The sequence below is a fragment of the Prionailurus bengalensis genome, chromosome B4, assembly GCF_016509475.1.
Source record: "Prionailurus bengalensis isolate Pbe53 chromosome B4, Fcat_Pben_1.1_paternal_pri, whole genome shotgun sequence".
NCBI classification, from domain to species: domain Eukaryota; kingdom Metazoa; phylum Chordata; class Mammalia; order Carnivora; family Felidae; genus Prionailurus; species Prionailurus bengalensis.
The window spans coordinates 16,989,550-17,006,230 of record NC_057358.1 but is presented as its reverse complement, the minus strand read 5'-3'; the positions used below and the strand labels follow the sequence as shown (position 1 = coordinate 17,006,230).

Below are 16,681 nucleotides of genomic sequence, written 5' to 3'. Positions count from 1 at the left end.
CAGTGAGTTTATGACACCTTATACAAAAGGGACAACTCGTTCCCCCCAACAAGCTGTCAAGTAATGCACTTGACTCATTTTGCCAGGGGCTGAAGGTCTCAAGCATACCTTCTGCCTTCGGTAACTTTGTTGGCTCCCGCACACTTGGCATTCTTACGGCTGTTTTTGGCAGGCAGACGCACAGCCAACTCACTATTCATTATGACCCCAAAAGCCAGATCGCACAAACTACTGCAAGTGACCTTGTGGGAAAACGGAAGAATAGCCCAAGAAATCACTGTCGATGCTTCCCTATAGCGTTGCAATTGTAAATTGTATTTGCCGTTTTATGATGATCTTTCGAGAAATGCAAAAGTCTAAAATTTTGCTATATGTTGTTTAGTCCCAAACCAATCACGTTTTTTGGTTTTAGACGACTGAACAGTGAGAAACATACATGCTTCTGGCTAAAAAACTAATCAAAGGTATTCTTTGTCTTCTGCAGGATAATAAACTTTTGAGTTAATTTTCGTTTGTTACAACGCGGGAATTTTTATCTTTTATATGTTTATCAAGTGACAAGCTTCTTTTAACGTTTATTTATTTCTGAGAGACACAGAGAGAGAGAGCATGAGCAGGGGAGGGGCAGAGAGAGAAGGAGACACAGAATCTGAAGCAGGCTCCAGGCTCTGGGCTGTCAGCACAGAGCCTACGTAGGGCTCAAACTTGTGAGCAACGAGATCATGACCCGAGCCAAAGTCAGACGCTTAACCAACTGAGCCACTCAGGTGCCCCAAGAGACAAGCTTCTTACTGACCCTTTCAAAGTATTCCCCATTCATTTCAGTCAGTGGCCTCACATCTTTTTAAGTCCATGACATCAAATCGCATGACCCCCTTCCCACCCCTGTTGCTATCTTTTAATTTATGTAACGTATTTATTGATTATACCTACTAAGAGCGATCACTGTGCTGGGAAATAGGTATTAATGTTCAGTGGTGAACAAAAGAGATAAAATATGATTTTTGGCTTCAATTTAATAGAGAGGGAAGAAAAGCATTAAGAATAAGTAATTGGTACCTAACTGTAAATTATGATAAACGCCATGATGGAAGAGTGTCTATTTACCAACTTTTGAGATATTCCCCCCAGGTAGTTCAAACACTCTTTCACCTGGCATGGCTTTCCTCTCTACTATATCCTTTGCCATCACCCGGGACATTACATGCAAACTTCTGTCCTTCCCTTTAGGTCCCTGGCTCTCTGCGGATAGAGGGCTTTCACTTCCTCACTAGGAACTCACATGCGTAATTCTTACCTTTTCTGGTCTCTACCCCAAGTTGTTTTTGTTGTTGTTGTTGTTGTTGTTGTTATTGTTGTTTTAATTAATCTCTACACCCAGTGTGGGGCTTGAACTCATGACCCAAAGATCAAGAGTCACATGCTCTACCAAGCCAGCCAGGCGCTCCCAAATTGTTTTAACTAAGGGACTTCAAATCCTGAAACTTTTCTGATCATAATCTTACTATTTTCACCTTGTCGGCTACTTTTCTTACAATAAACCTGCAATTAGCCTTTCCCATGACCTTGAGTCCTTTAATACCTCTGTGCTATCTTTGGGCTACTCACCTCCTGCAATCACTTGCTTCTCTCTCTGACCTGCTTCCCAAGGTCCAACATGTCCACAGTACAATCTCTAGCAACCTGCCAGTCCTCACTCCCTATCTTCAGTGTCTGCCTCCTACTTTTAAAGAAAATGTTAGTCATTTTCTCCAGGGTTACTGCGAATTGCTGGAGATTCTCAATACGTATCACTTAACCCAATTTCACCATGACTCTTAACGATGCTTACAATTATTTCATAATAGACCTTTCTCCTTCTTCCTCCTATCTCAGCCTGCCCTTCTCATTCTCCAAGTACCTCACCTCTACTGTCAACTACACAAGATGTCAACTAAAATGTCAATTCTCTCTCTTGATCTATTTTATTTTTAAATCTACACATCCATTTTGAGAGAGACAGAGCAGGCATAAGTGGGGTAGGGGCAGAGAGAAAGGGAGAGAGAGAGAGTCCCAAACAGGCTCCATGCTCAGTGCGGAGCCGGATGCGGGCTCGACCCCACAACCTTTAGATCGTGACCTGAGCCAAAATCAAGAGTTGGACGCCCAACCAACTGAGCCACCCAGGTGCCCCTAAAATGTCAATTCAAAATTTATGTCATTTCCACACACACAAAACCTTTACATATTTCATTTTTGTGTTCTGCTTCCCTTTAAACTCTTTTTTTTTTTAAGTTCTTATTTATTTTGAGAGAGAGAGAGAGAGAGAGAATAGGGGAGGGGCAGAGAGAGAGGGGGAGAGAGAATCCCAAGCAGGCACCACACTGTCAGTGCAGAGCCCTACATAGAGCTTGAATTCACAAACTGCGAGATCATGACCTGAGCCAAGATCAAGGGTCAGACGCTCAACTGACTAAGCCACCCAGGCTCCACACAGTCTTCTGTATTTGGTCTTCTCTTCTGCCACTTGCTCCAGAAACTTGTGCTCTGTCTACAAATATGTTCACATCGTCTCTCAACTCCCTCCCTCCAAGTGATTGTGGCCTATTTCCACCTTCTGGACACCGTAGGCTTCGTTTTGCTGGTTTTTGCTTTCATCCCCGTCCCACTTCTTGTAACTCACTGCATTTGTGCCTGACCGTCACCCACCCCTTGAAAGAACTCTCTTCTAAGATCACAAATGCCCTTTCGCTAAAGTCACTTTTGACCCAATGGATACCCCTTCTCTTTGTCCTGAAATCCTCTGCATCCATAGTTACTATTGCATTATGCACGATCTTCTTCCTTGTCCTACCTCCCTGATAACCCCTCACTTTTTATTGTATCTTCTGCACACGTGAGAATTCCTTAGGATTCCTCCATCAACCTCTTTTCTTCTTCCCCTGCACCAGGAGTCACAAATGGCAACCCCGAGCATATTTTGGCTTCCAGGTGCGTTCTGTCTGGCCTACAGAGTCTTGAGGTTGTTGGTTTTCACAGAAGTCAGCACTTGCAAATTAGGAGATTTTACATAAAATCTGGACTTCCACTTTGTCTTGAGAAACCACGATTCATATCAACTACAGAATAAGGATAAAAGAAAGGAGAGCGTCAAACAGATACAAATGACCATTTGATAGCAAAGTAATAACGAAAGACTGGCTTCCTCCGTCACGTAGGAAATATGAAGAGACATTCTCAGGGCAGATTTTGAGGATTCGTGCTGATAACCGCAGATATTACCAAGTTCAGTCTATCAGTCTTCTGTTCTCATCCTTGTCAGACTTCCCCACATCTTCAGAGCCCTGGTTATTCGTCCTATCTTCTATAATTCCCTCGTCTTATTTCAAAAAGGATTTGATTCCGAGTCCTTTAGTCTACTTTCCTCTGCATACTGAATTTACCTAATAAAACCTGAACTCTGAAACAAGTAACAGAATAAGACGAGAGCTAACGTCAATCTTAGCTTTCAAATGCTGATGCGGCCACATTGCCTAGCTGGTCCACGAAGTAGAGGATATTGCTTTGCTTTACTCCAAAGGCTTTCCTTGTTCTTAATTTTAGAGGTGATAAAGTCTCCATGGGGAAGAATATAGGAAAAGAAAGTGTATAAAGGTGGAAGGGTAGAAAAATCTGCATAAGAAAAGTCATTTTCACTCACTCTTCTTTCTCCTCCCTTGTACACTTTACAAAAATATCTGTTTGGCAGTAACTAACCCTAAACTTCTACTTCCTGACGTTGACTCTTCAATTTCCATCACCTCGTATTCCAAGAACAATGTATATACGTCTCCCTGCTGCGGAAATGAAAAGTGAGAGTGGAAAGTATAAGATGACCTCCAAGGAAAACAAAAACAAAAACAAAAAAACCACCCCCCGTTTTAATGAACGAGCCGAGAGAAATGTCTCCTCCATACTTACTTCACTACCTTGAAATGCTGCCTAACATGCCATGATGTTTAAACTCCTAACAGCCCTGGGCTAACATTTGGAAAGGCTTATTTATATTTTGAAAATGGGAGTCCACACACACCACGCGGAGGATGAAATTCTGTCCCGCGGCAGCATAAATCACGGTTTTGTAAGCCGCGTTTCACTTCTTGCTTTGGTGCCTTGTTAACCCACTAAGCCAGGTTGCCAGGCAACCATGCCAGCTTTGCTGAATATAGATATTAACAGGTTTAGGTTACAAGGGGGGAAAAATGGTGCAAATGAGCACAGATTTATCCTTCACCTGGAAATCTCGGGAAACAAGCAATCTTCACAAGCCGGTGTTTGAAACAAATGTATTTAATACCTTCTTGTTACACTCCAGCCTCTGCGATGGAGGCGACAGTTCGTTCCCGCCTCTGAGGTAACACCCCTGCCCACTGTGTTCCGAGAAACGTCCTTGCCCGCTGCCACCGTGACTTGCAATTCTGGGTTTAGAACACCGGTCGTGTTTCTAGCAACTGACGGAATTTCAATCTCGTTTTAATAAAGTTGCACGCTTATAATGTTCTCTAGGGGAAGGCTCTCTCCCAGGGAGCATTCTGCTCTTTACTGTTGGCGCTGGGTACGACAGATGTAACTGTCCCCATCGGTCAGGGGAGAAGCCCGTCTTCGTGACCATATGGTGTTGGCACCACAACTGGTCGAGGGCAGAGCTGGGATGTGCCCCCAGCAGACAGCTGGCCCCAACAGGCAAGTCCCTATGACATGTCTCAGGATTTTCTTTTTCTTTTTTTTTTTTTTTTTTTTACCAGATTATTGAGAAAGTGGCAGAAAGTGAAGATAGTCTCGTGAGCTGTTACAGCTTCTCAGACTTCGGTAGGGGCTCTCCTGCAAAGAGGCAAGTCTGTCATCAGAGACGTGTGGCCCTGAGATGTGTTTTCTTCTTCTTCTTTCTTTTTTCTCCCTCACTCCAACATTTCTCACATCCCTGCTCTTCCGCCTGTACTCCCGAACAGACTTTACAACAAAACAAAAATAAAAATAAGCTCTCTCTGATCCCTTTTCTCTGGAGGCAACACGAGGGGCCAACAAGGCTCTCGCTTGAATCCCTTCACTGTGACTTCCGCTGCGGGACGAATGACCCCAGAACGACCCCACAGAGCTTCCGAGTTTAAAGGACACCCGCTTGGGGCGCCTGGCTGGCTCGGTCGGTTGAGCATCCGACTCCGCTTCAGCTCAGGTCAAGATCTCATGGTTTGTGGGTTCAAGCCCCGCATCGGGCTCTGCGCGGACAGTGTAGAGCCTGCTTGGGATTCTGTCTCTCCCTCTCTCTCTGCCCCTCCCCCGCTTGTGCTCTCTCTCTCACTCTCTCAAAATAAATAAAAATAAACTTAAAAAGAAAAGAAAAGAAAGGACACCTGCTTATAGATACGGACCTGTAGGAGAGCTCTGCGGAGAAAGCAGGCTAGATATGCTTAGCCCAGATTGCACCAGGCTGCAATCTGCCTGCAAGTCTAGAAAAGTCCACCCCCACCTGTCACTCACATTTAAAAATATGTGCTCTCACTGCTATTGCTGCTGCCGCCGTTCACGTGGGCAAAGCACTAAGATGGCTCCAGGCCGACCAAGCGACCCAGGCTGCTAAGGCGCAGGTCCTGTGGATCGCTGGGACCGGGCCTCAGAGGCCGGTCAGCACTGACTCTCCGGGGAGTGGTTCCACTTTGATTTCTCTTGTGTCAAGCCGGGACGCCTGACGACGGTAATTTTGAGACAAGTGTGGCAGTGCTCTTTCTCCCTCCTGCTTCGATAGGTTGGTGACGTTTCCACTCCCAGCCCTGCCGAAGGCTAGGCTAATTTCAGTCGGAATGCCTCCCCTGGGTTATTTTCTGGGGCCCCAGGAAGTGTGAGGTACGTGCATCTTCTCCCACATTGCGGGGAGGTGCCCTGGATTTACCCGGAGAGGCTTGTTCAGCCAGGTGGGAGCGACGCGAGGACGCTTCCGTCCGCCTTCCAGCGCCTTCCTTCCGTCCTGCTACCAAAGACAGCTGAGGCAGCCCATTTCGCTCCCCTGGCTTGACTTGGGAAGTTAATAAGATCATAAGCTGAAGACCTAAGAACTGGCGAACTGTGCCAAGACGAAAATCTCAGACTCCCCTGGGGAGAGAAATACTCGCTTGCCCTCCTGAAGAGGAGTCTCTCTTTTTGAAAGCAGTGGGGTCTCCCTCCCACGTTATGATAGTTTCCCTTCACCTCGATATTGTGGCCGACTGCAAATTAAAACAGTGCTCTTTCCTGGCTTATACTGTCTTATCTGCTTGGCTTGGCATTAGTCCTTAGGAGAAATCTGGTCTCTCTTTCTTCCCCAGGGAATTCTAAATACTCTGCAGGGTTTTCTCCCCCCCCCCCCCCCCAAGAAGTCATGGGTGATGATAAAAACGAACAGATTTCGACGGCATTTTAAACGTGTTAGTTATCGAAGACCTAATCAACCACCTGGACTTTTGACATTTATGGCGGTATGTTCTGTGAGGGTTTTTATTTATTTACTTTTATCTGGAAATTCTTTTAATGTTTAGTCGTTCTTGAGAGAGAGAACCAGAGTGCGAGTCGGGGAGGGGCAGAGAGGGAGACACAGAACCCGAGGCAGGCTCCAGGCTCTGAGCTGTCAGCGCAGAGCCCTATGCGGGGCTCGAACCCACAAGCTGTGAGACCATGACCTGAGCGGGAGTCGGACGCTCAACCGACCGAGCCACCCAGGCGCCCCTGTTCTGTTAGGTTTCATGACATAAATGGAGACTTACTTTACACAAGGGCTACACGTACACGTGGGGAGAGTAATTCTGATGATCTCTGTTCTTTCACGCGACCTCTGCGCATAAGACTTGGTTTTAAACTTGGTTCAGAAGTAGCAGCAATTTCATTTCAGGGGTGTGGGTGTCCGCTTGTTAGCCGCGCAGCAGGAACAGAAGCACGGATGCGGCACGGATCCTCATGTGTTCAGAGCGCTAGAGGTTCTATCTGTGGAAATGGTGGGGAAACGGGGCCAGAACCTTCGACTGAAACTCGATGCAGACGTGCCTCCGGGCCAGGCTGGGAATTCTAAATTTTTAAAAAAATTTTTTTTTTCAACGTTTATTCATTTTTGGGACAGAGAGAGACAGAGCATGAACGGGGGGCGGGGGGGGGGCAGAGAGAGAGGGAGACACAGAATCGGAAACAGGCTCCAGGCTCTGAGCCATCAGCCCAGAGCCTGACGCGGGGCTCGAACTCACGGACCGCGAGATCGTGACCTGGCTGAAGTCGGACGCTTAACCGACTGCGCCACCCAGGCGCCCCAACTGGGAATTCTAGATGGGCACCAGAGGTGATTTTAAGTAGCCTGCTTGTCTCACTGGTCTTGTGACATCTCTTGTCTCCAGGACATACACTCATTGGATTCTTAGGATTAATCCTTACAAGCACCATGTGAGGCGGGTGTCACGACCCCCATTTTGCAGGAAGAGAAAGGGATCCTTGAGAAGATCAGTTAACCTTCCCAGAGTTACAAAGCTGATGCGTCCCTGCCGGATGCCACAGGTGTATGCCCCCTCCCCTCCTCCTTGGGTTTGAGAACACTCACAGCAGAGTCTGTTGCGGGGACAGCGGGGACCTTCCCAGTCTTCCCCGCCACTGCTCTCCTCTTTACTCATCCATTCATACTCCATGGGAAACTGAGAGTGACCACGGAATCTGCTGTCCAAACCACAACACTTTTGGAAACAAAAGCCACTAGTCATCATTGTTGTGAGGCAACAGGCATGATTTGGGACTTCTGCACACCCTCATTTGGCCAAATCCCTGAAACGGGGTTAATACTTACTTAGTAACTTAATTTGAGATTGTCCACAGTGGAGTCTCTCCGACCCTCTCCCCCCAAAGGCGGCATCCCTCAATATGTCACCATCTAGTTGCTGAGAGGGGACGCCCCCCCCAACCCCACAGTCCACTCAGCAGTCTTCCCAGGTCAGAAGTACCCAACCCATCCTTATTTTCCTTCTGCTCTCCCTTCCGTCTCTGGAGAAGGAGGGCTGCCTTGCCCGCCCTTCTCCCGAGGCGGTGGGGCTGCCCGGCTGAAAGGTCTCTCTGGTCTCTGCTGGTCCAGGCAGCTAATGCCCACCGGGCTGTCAAGTAAGGGCTTGTAGGAGCAAAACCTCCAACGGGGCACAGACTCAGACTCCTCTGAGCATATTGTGATTTGATCACCCACTGCAAATGGTGTCATCTCTTGATTTCAGGGCACGATTCTCAACTGGTCCTCCCCTGCCTGGGCTCTATGTGCCTCAGATGTGGTATCTAACACGAACTAGGACACAGATCAACACCTTCTCCCAAGAAATGTCACCCTTCTTATTGGTCTGGATTTGGTGCTTTCAAGTTCACATTTATTTATTTATTTTTGAGAGAGAGAGAGAGAGAGAGAGAGAGAGGTAGGTCACATGAGCAGGGAAGGGGCAAAGGGAGAGGGAAAGAAAGAATCTCAAACAGACTGCAGGTTCAGCATGACGCCCCATGTGGGGCTCAATCTCATGACCGTGAGATCATGACCGGAGCCAACATCAAGAGTCAGACGCTTAACTGACTGAGTCACCCAGGCACCCCTAAAGTTTAGATTTTAATGGTATCTTTCATGCACCTGCTTGAGTTCTCTCTGTTTTTAAACCCTCACCAAATAGAAAAAGGAAATAGTTCAGCATATCACTATGTGATTTGGGGGTAATTATTTGATTTTCCTTACCCGTATTTCATCGACCTCCAGGCCTTGATCTTCAGACCCAGGAACACCCAGGCAGAGAGCCAGCCCCAAAGGGAAACCTATGTGAAGCTTTTGCATGTAGTGGAGTTGAATCTCTCCCTTACACTCAGACATTAGCTCAGCAAGAACCCTGGAAGAGAAGTTCCACCAGCTGGACGCTCACTGTAGCTCTAAGACCACAGTTCAAACACAAGACAAAGAAGCCAGGGATGAGGGGTGGCAGAGGGCCCTGCCTGCAATTCTAGACCCCTCGGTCGTCTTCTCTGGGAAGGGAATCGGTTGCGTTCAAGAAGGCTTAACTTTCTCAACGGACAGAGAGGAATCCATAAAGGGTTTGGTCTGCTGGAGAATGGATGGAAATCTGGGTTTAAGGGAACTTACTGAACAGCAGAAATATTTGGAATGACTTGGAGAGGAGAAAGTTTGGAATTTAGCACTCAGTACAGGGGCTGCTACAGAGTCTAGGAGATTCAAGGCAAGAGATCCCTGAATCAGTGCTATAGCCACGGGATTGGAAAGAAAAGGACGAAGGGAACAAAGTGGAATTTAACAAATTACTTGTGAGTGCTGGCACGATGATAAGTACTTCATGTCCGTTATTTTAAAAACATTCCTACCAGGAAAGTTTTATTATCCCCAGTTTACAGATGAATAAACTAAACCTCAGGGGTTACTAATATCAAGGTCCAACAGCTGGTGCAAGAAACAAGATTTAATTGTTTTTTTTTTTTTCAACGTTTATTTATTTTTGGGACAGAGAGAGACAGAGTATGAACGGGGGAGGGGCAGAGAGAGAGGAAGACACAGAATGGGAAACAGGCTCCAGGCTCCGAGCCACCAACCCAGAGCCTGACGCGGGGCTCGAACTCATGGGCCGCGAGATCGTGACCTGGCTGAAGTCGGACGCTTAACCGACTGCGCCACCCAGGCGCCCCAAGAAACAAGATTTAAAGTCAGAATTTCCCTCTAAAGTAGAATATAATCTGTCAACAATGCTCTGAGCTTGGGTAGATGAGGGAATGTCACCAGGAACAGAAACAAGAAACAGGAAAGCAGAGGACAGGCATTAGTTTGGAGACAGGGAATGATGATTTGTTTCCTTTTAGATGCGTAAGTGCCTTTTAGATGTGTAAGTGAGAACTGCGATTATTTTACAAGGTGCACATTTTAATATATAAAAAACACAATTACTAACAGCAATTTTCATGTCAGTTACATATTTCTTAATGCTTTGTGGCTGGCTATATAAAGCTATATAAATGAGTATTTACTAAAGCCACCTGGCACAATCTCTCAGGTTTCCAAGTCTAGATATAGACTTTATCTATTTATTTTTCTTTATTTACTTTTAGAGACAGAGAGAGAGCTCGAGCTGGGGAGAGGGGCAGAGGGAGGGAGGGAGGGAGGGGGAGGGAGAGAGAGAGAGAGAGAGAGAGAGAGAAAATCTTAGGCAGGCTCCCTGCTTAGCACAGAGCCTGACTCAGGGTTTGATCCCACGAGCCTGGGATCATGACCTGAGCCAAAATCAAGAATCCATCACACAACAAACTGAGCCACGCAGGTACCCTCAGTCTATTCAGAAAAAAGAAAAGAAAAGAAAAGAAAAGAAAAGAAAAGAAAAGAAAAGAGAAAAAAATTAAAAAATAAATATATAGGAAGGACAAAAAAAAAAAAAAAACTGTCTCCACACGTGAAATTCTGGAAGAACCTCAGCGGCTATGAGCAAAAGTAAATACTTTATCTGTATCACTAGACACACTCTGATTTCCTGTCAGTTGTGAGCGAAGGTGAAAAAAATATTAAAATCTGCACAGGTGTTTGAAATAAGTATAATAAACCTAATGTATCCCAACAAGGAAAAAGAGGGGAGAAAACAACAATAGGGAAGTATTTCCAATGACAGCAGCATATGTTCAGAGCATAAAAAAGGAAAATATAAAATTGGATATTTTCAGAAACTGTTAACTGACTGAAAGACCAGTAGTCTAGATACTGCAGTGAAACTTATATATCTAATGAAGTGAAGCCAAGAAGAGATACATCTCTGACAAAGTCATAATAACACCATTCAACTTTAAGTTCATCAAGACAGACATTAAGTATGTATCAGAGAGGTTAAAAAAAAAAAAAACCTCAGAAACTGGTGCAGCCACTCTGGAAAAGAGTATGGAGTTTCCTCAAAAAATTAAAAATAGAACTACGCTATGACCCAGCAGTTGCACTACTCGGCATTTATCCAAGGGATACAGGTGTGCTGTTTCGAAGGGACACATGCACCCCCATGTTTACAGCAGCACTATCGACAGTGGCCAAAATATGGAGAGAGCCCAAATGTCCATCTATGGATGAATGGGTAAAGAAAATGTGGTATATATATAAAATGGAGTATTACTTGGCAATCAAAAAAGAATGAAATCTTACCATTTGCAACTACATGGATGGAACTGGAGGGTATTATGCTAAGTGAAATTAGAGAAAGACAAATATCATATGACTTCACTTGTATGAGGACGTTAAGAAAGAAAACAGATGAACATAAGGGAAGAGAAGCAAAAATAACATCAAAACAAGGAGGGGGACAAAACATAAGAGACTCTTAAATATGGAGAACAAACAGAGGGTTGTTGGAGGGGTTTTGGGAGGTGGGAGGGGCTAAGTGGGTAAAGGGCATTAAGGAAGCTACTCCTGAAATCATTGTTGCACTATAGGCTAACTTGGATGTAAATTTACAAATTAATTAATTTTAAAAAAACTCAGAAGATTAGTGAATTCTTGACAACCTGAATAAGACATTTATATGGAAATAAGATGAAATATAGAGTCAACTGACCAAGGAGGGGAGATAGAGTTTCTTGCTGGAGGACAGATAGCTTTTCCACGTCAGAAACCTATTAGGGTGCCATCCTATTTGTAGTATATTTCATTTTCATGTTCGTCTTTTAGCTAACTTCTAGTAACATGTATTTTATAAGATAGTAACAGTGCATTCTTAATGCATTTGCTAGGAGCATCTCTATCAAGAAACTGACAGCAGACCTCAAAGTTCTGAGTTCTTACTTAATCTCTAGCACTCTGTTAGGAGAATATAATTCATTTATGTCCTTTATAGCCTGCCTTCATTTTTTGACATAAATTTTATTTTTGCTTTTTATGGTACCAAGTAAAAAAACAGAAAAGCAGCTAATGAAATATACTACATACTATATAGAAATAATAATTTTAAAGGGGATCAGAGGTTTGGGATGTCAGAAACTTGAGTGTGATTGATTTCAGCTCTTGAGAATTGAAAGAACGACAAGGGAGTTTGCTCAGTGACTGGATCCTAAGTCGGGTCTTTTATTTCTGTATTTTCAGGGCAGAGCAACTTTTCAACAAAGTAGGTCAGTCTGGCATAAAGTCACATCTACAGCCTTAAGGGGTCCATACAGCTTTAATGAACAAATGCCCACATGACCATGTCTCAAAACCCAGACTTCTGAAAGAATTTTTTATAGTCAAAGAATATGTGGAGATTCCACAATAAAGTTTCATATTGTGTACTTAACTGGATCCTAACAAAAAGTAAAAATTGTTACTGGGAGGGGCGCTTGGGTGGCTCAGTCGGTTAAGTGTCCAACTCTTGATTTCAGCTCAGGTCATGATCTCACAGTTCATGAATTTGAGCCCTGCATCCGGCTCTGCACTGACAGAGCAGAGCCTGCTTGGGGATTCTCTCTCCCTCTCTTTCTCCCCCTCCCCTGCTCGTGCGCTCTCTCGCTCTCTCTCTCTCAAAATAAACAAATAAACTTTAAAAATTTTATTAAAAAACTGTCATTGGGAAAGCTGTGTTCCATAGATCTGAATCCTTGTCCCTAAATATTCTTTCTTTTTTTTAAAGTTTTTTAAATGTTCATTCATTTTTGAGACACACAGAGCGTGAGTGGTGGAGGGGCAGAGAGAGAGAGAGAGACACACACAGAATCTGAAGCAGGCTCCAGGCTCTGAGCTGTCAGCACATAGCCTGATGCGGAACTCAAACTCACGAACTGGGAGATCGTGACCTGAGCTGAAATCAGATGCTTAACCCGCTGGGCCACCCAGGCATCCCTAAATATTCTTTCTTGATACTATCTTTTTTTTATGTTTATTTATTTTTGACAGAGACAGACAGACAGAGCTTGAGCGGGGGAGGGGCAGAGAGAGAGGGAGACACAGAATCCGTAGCAGGCTCCAGGCTCTGAGCTGTTAGCACAGAGCCCGACGCGGGGCTCGAACTCACAGACCGCGAGATCATGACCTGAGCCGAAATCAGACGTTCAACCGACTGAGCCACCCAGGCGGCCCTCTTGATACTATCTTTAACATTACTTTAAAATTTGTTCTAATTTCTGTTACTCCAAAAACATCATTATGCTTATTTGTAAAACTCTCAACAACATTAAAAAATAAACAAACTTCTGAACTCTAAAGGGCCATAACACTTTTTGGGTGAACTACAGTGTCTTATGCTAAGCGAAATAAGTGAGTCAGAGAAAGACAAATATCATATGATTTCACTCATATGTGGAAATTTAAGATACAAAACAGATGAACATAAGGGAAGGGAAGCAAAAATAAGATAAAAACAGAGAGGGAGACAAACCATAAGAGACTCATATCCAGAGAACAAACTGAGGGCTGCTGGCTGGGTGTTGGGTGGGGGGGGATGGGCTAAATGGGTGATGGGCAAGACGGAGGGCACTTGTTGGGGTGAGCCCTGGGTGTTGTACGTAAGTGATGAATCACTAAATTCTATTCCTGTAATCATTATTATACTGTATGTTAACTAACGGATTTAAATTAAAAAAATAAATTTAAAAAAAGGAAATAAAGAACCAGAGGGGAAAAAAAAGGGCCATAACACGTTCTATCAAGCATGAATTTGCCGTGATGATCCGTTCCCTCCCCTTTCTTTGTGCTGTCTGTAACCTTTATTTGGCAAGCGTGGTGAGTGCTGTCCTAGGAAGCCTCTGCATACCTCCAGTCTCTGAGATTTGAATAGAGGCATTGAGATCTGCCCTGGAATCCCCAGTGAAACAGTTACCAAAGATATAAAAAGTGCATACAGGAGGCACAAAGCAATTTTAAGAATGTCCCTGCAGCCCAGCCATGCTAGCATACTCCAGGTACGTTCCTGCCTCAGGACCTTGGTACCTGAACGTTCCTTTGCTGGGAATACTTGGTTCCTACATTTCCACATGGCTGGTTCTGTTACCTTCTTGAAGTATTTGCTCAAATAGTTTGACCAAGGAATTGGCAAACCGCCCCCCCCCCCCCAATTCCTGGCACTTTCTAAGCCAGTCCCTGCTCTAGTTTATTCACCACATCGCACAGTGCTTATGTGTTTGCTTTTTGTCTGTCTCCTTTCACTAAAATGTGAGCTCAGGGCAGACGGGGATTTTTGAGTATCTTATTCACTGCTGTTTCCTCAGTGCTGAGAATATCACAGAAGAGGCGTCCAGTAAATTTTTGCGGAATGATCGTCGAACCCGCACAGCGAAAGGACCTGCTAACCCTCACATCTCAAGAGAAGCAGGTAGTTGCCGTTCTTACTCATTTTAGAGCCAGGGAAACTCTCGGGAACGATAGGAGCAGGTGCCCAGGAAACACACTGCCTTAGAGGGCGCCCCACAAAAAGAAAGTGGCGTTTCCCTCCGGATTGTGATATCTGGCAATACGTGTTCGTGTTTACCAGACGGGGCAAGGCATATCTAAGGAATACTCAAGACGAACCAGGGGGAGAGAGATAGAAGACCCACTCTCTCCAAAGAGAGGTTCCCTGTGTGGTTTCAGATGAGATGAATCATTTTATTCTTCTCTTGACTTCAAGTCTAAATAAATGCTCGAATGGAAAGTGGCCAATGGCAAAGGCAGGACTACCAGATACATTTCCCTCCACATAGCCAAAAAACTCAGAGAAATGCCATCCAATGCCTAAAACAAGCACGATGATTAAATCCGAAGCGAAGGTCAACATCCAAAGGTGTCTGTCTGTGCCCTATATTTAAAATAAGTCATTTCAGGGGCGCCTGGGTGGCGCAGTCGGTTAAGTGTCCGACTTCAGCCAGGTCACGATCTCGCGGTCCGTGAGTTCGAGCCCCGCGTCGGGCTCTGGGCTGATGGCTCGGAGCCTGGAGCCTGTTTCCGATTCTGTGTCTCCCTCTCTCTCTGCCCCTCCCCTGTTCATGCTCTGTCTCTCTCTGTCCCAAAAATAAACGTTGAAAAAAAAAAATTAAAAATAAATAAATAAATAAATAAAATAAGTCATTTCATAACACCAATGAACAGTCAGTGTTGGTTCACCGCACAATCAACGCACACGAACCAAATTACTATATTCTCTGTATGTAACAGTAATTCAACCCCTAAACTTTGCTTCTGACAAGCCCGGGTACAGAGACATTTATACAGTGACATTTATACATTTATACAGTGCAATAGACAGTGAAAACTATAACCTAAGAAAATACAAGTATCCCGACTCTATTAAAATATCAGTTTTTACATTTTTAGCCAACAACTTGAACTTTTAACAAAATACTGGCCTGAGTCTGAAGGAAACCAGACGCGATGGTGATCGAAGCTTATAAAATGGTTCGAGTTTTGCCCTCACAGCAGAAACACCCCATTAGGCAGACACTGCTTTGGGGGAATTAATCTTTTAGAAGGGATTAATCGGATGAGGGAGGGGATATACTTTTGCAACTACTCCTTTCTTCGGTGTTTATGTACTGGGAGAAAGTGGCAGAGACCCAACTGGAAATCAGAATTAGCTGCTGGAGCCATCCTTACAGAGCGGGAAAGAAACTCAGTGAATAGGCCACGAGTCTGTGAATCATATCCCTTGGTTATACTGGGATGAGATGAAAAACCAACAGCGGCAAGAGTATTGAGACAAAGAATACCAATATTAATTTCTGACAATGAACAACTCGCAGAAAATGTTGCCAGTTGTTTGAAATAATTGGGGGAATTGTGTTTCAAACTAAGATACATCTCTTTTCCTTAAGTAGTATACAGAACGACCATCAAGAAAAGCAATCAGTCGGGGTGCCTGGGTGGCTCAGTCGGTGAAATGTCCGACTTCGGCTCAGGTCGTGATCTCACGGTCCGTGAGTTTGAGCCCTGCGTCGGGCTCTGTGCTGGACGCTCTGAACCTGGAGCCTGCTTCGGATTCTGTGTCTCCCTCTCTCTCTGACCCTCCCCTGCTATGCTCTGTCTCTCTCTGTCTCAAAAATAAATAAACATTAAAAAAAATTATTAAAAAAAAAGAAAAGAAATCAGTCACCATTTTCAAGTATGTACTGTGCTCTTTCATGGAAAGAAAGAAAAGCCTAATCAGCTAAATTTCAAATTAAGGCAGTAAAAATAGAATCATTTATTTTCCCCGAGTTACTTTAAGCAAAGACCACAATCATAAATCTAATAAAGTCTGCAATGAATATGGTTGGGTTGCACGTGCCGGTGCCGGCTAAAAACAGTGGTGTTCGAGACCCAACTTTATACGGAGAGTCCAAGGGAATCCATTTGCCTATTAATTTTAATGTATCAAGCTTGCTAAACATGATAGCAGAGAATGAAAGCCACTTGTTTAAGAGTTTACAGATTGTTCTCATTATTTTAAGCTCAATATAATATATTTTGTACTTTTGTAGGAAACTAACTTGAAACAACATTCAAGAGTCAAACTGGATTAGGATTAACATGTCATGTTATTCCTGGAATGTTAAATTTTCCTCGTACGTGTTCATTATTGATTGACAGAATTTAATCAGACGTGTAAAATTGAGAAATAACTATTGCTATTGCGCTTCGAAGGACAAAAAAGGGAACGGTAGGCCCAAATAATGAAAACTCTGCACATCCTACCCGTAAAATTTGACTTAATACTATCAATCTATGCTATCTTTACTGAGCACG

General features: G+C 44.3%; 1 protein-coding gene across 5 annotated transcripts in view; it reads right to left on the bottom strand.

Annotated features, from left to right (window-relative positions):
* The window catches only part of CACNB2 (calcium voltage-gated channel auxiliary subunit beta 2), a 391,422-nt gene that overhangs the window by 218,928 nt on the left and 155,813 nt on the right, over nt 1–16,681 (bottom strand). The gene's annotated exons all lie outside the window — the stretch shown is intronic.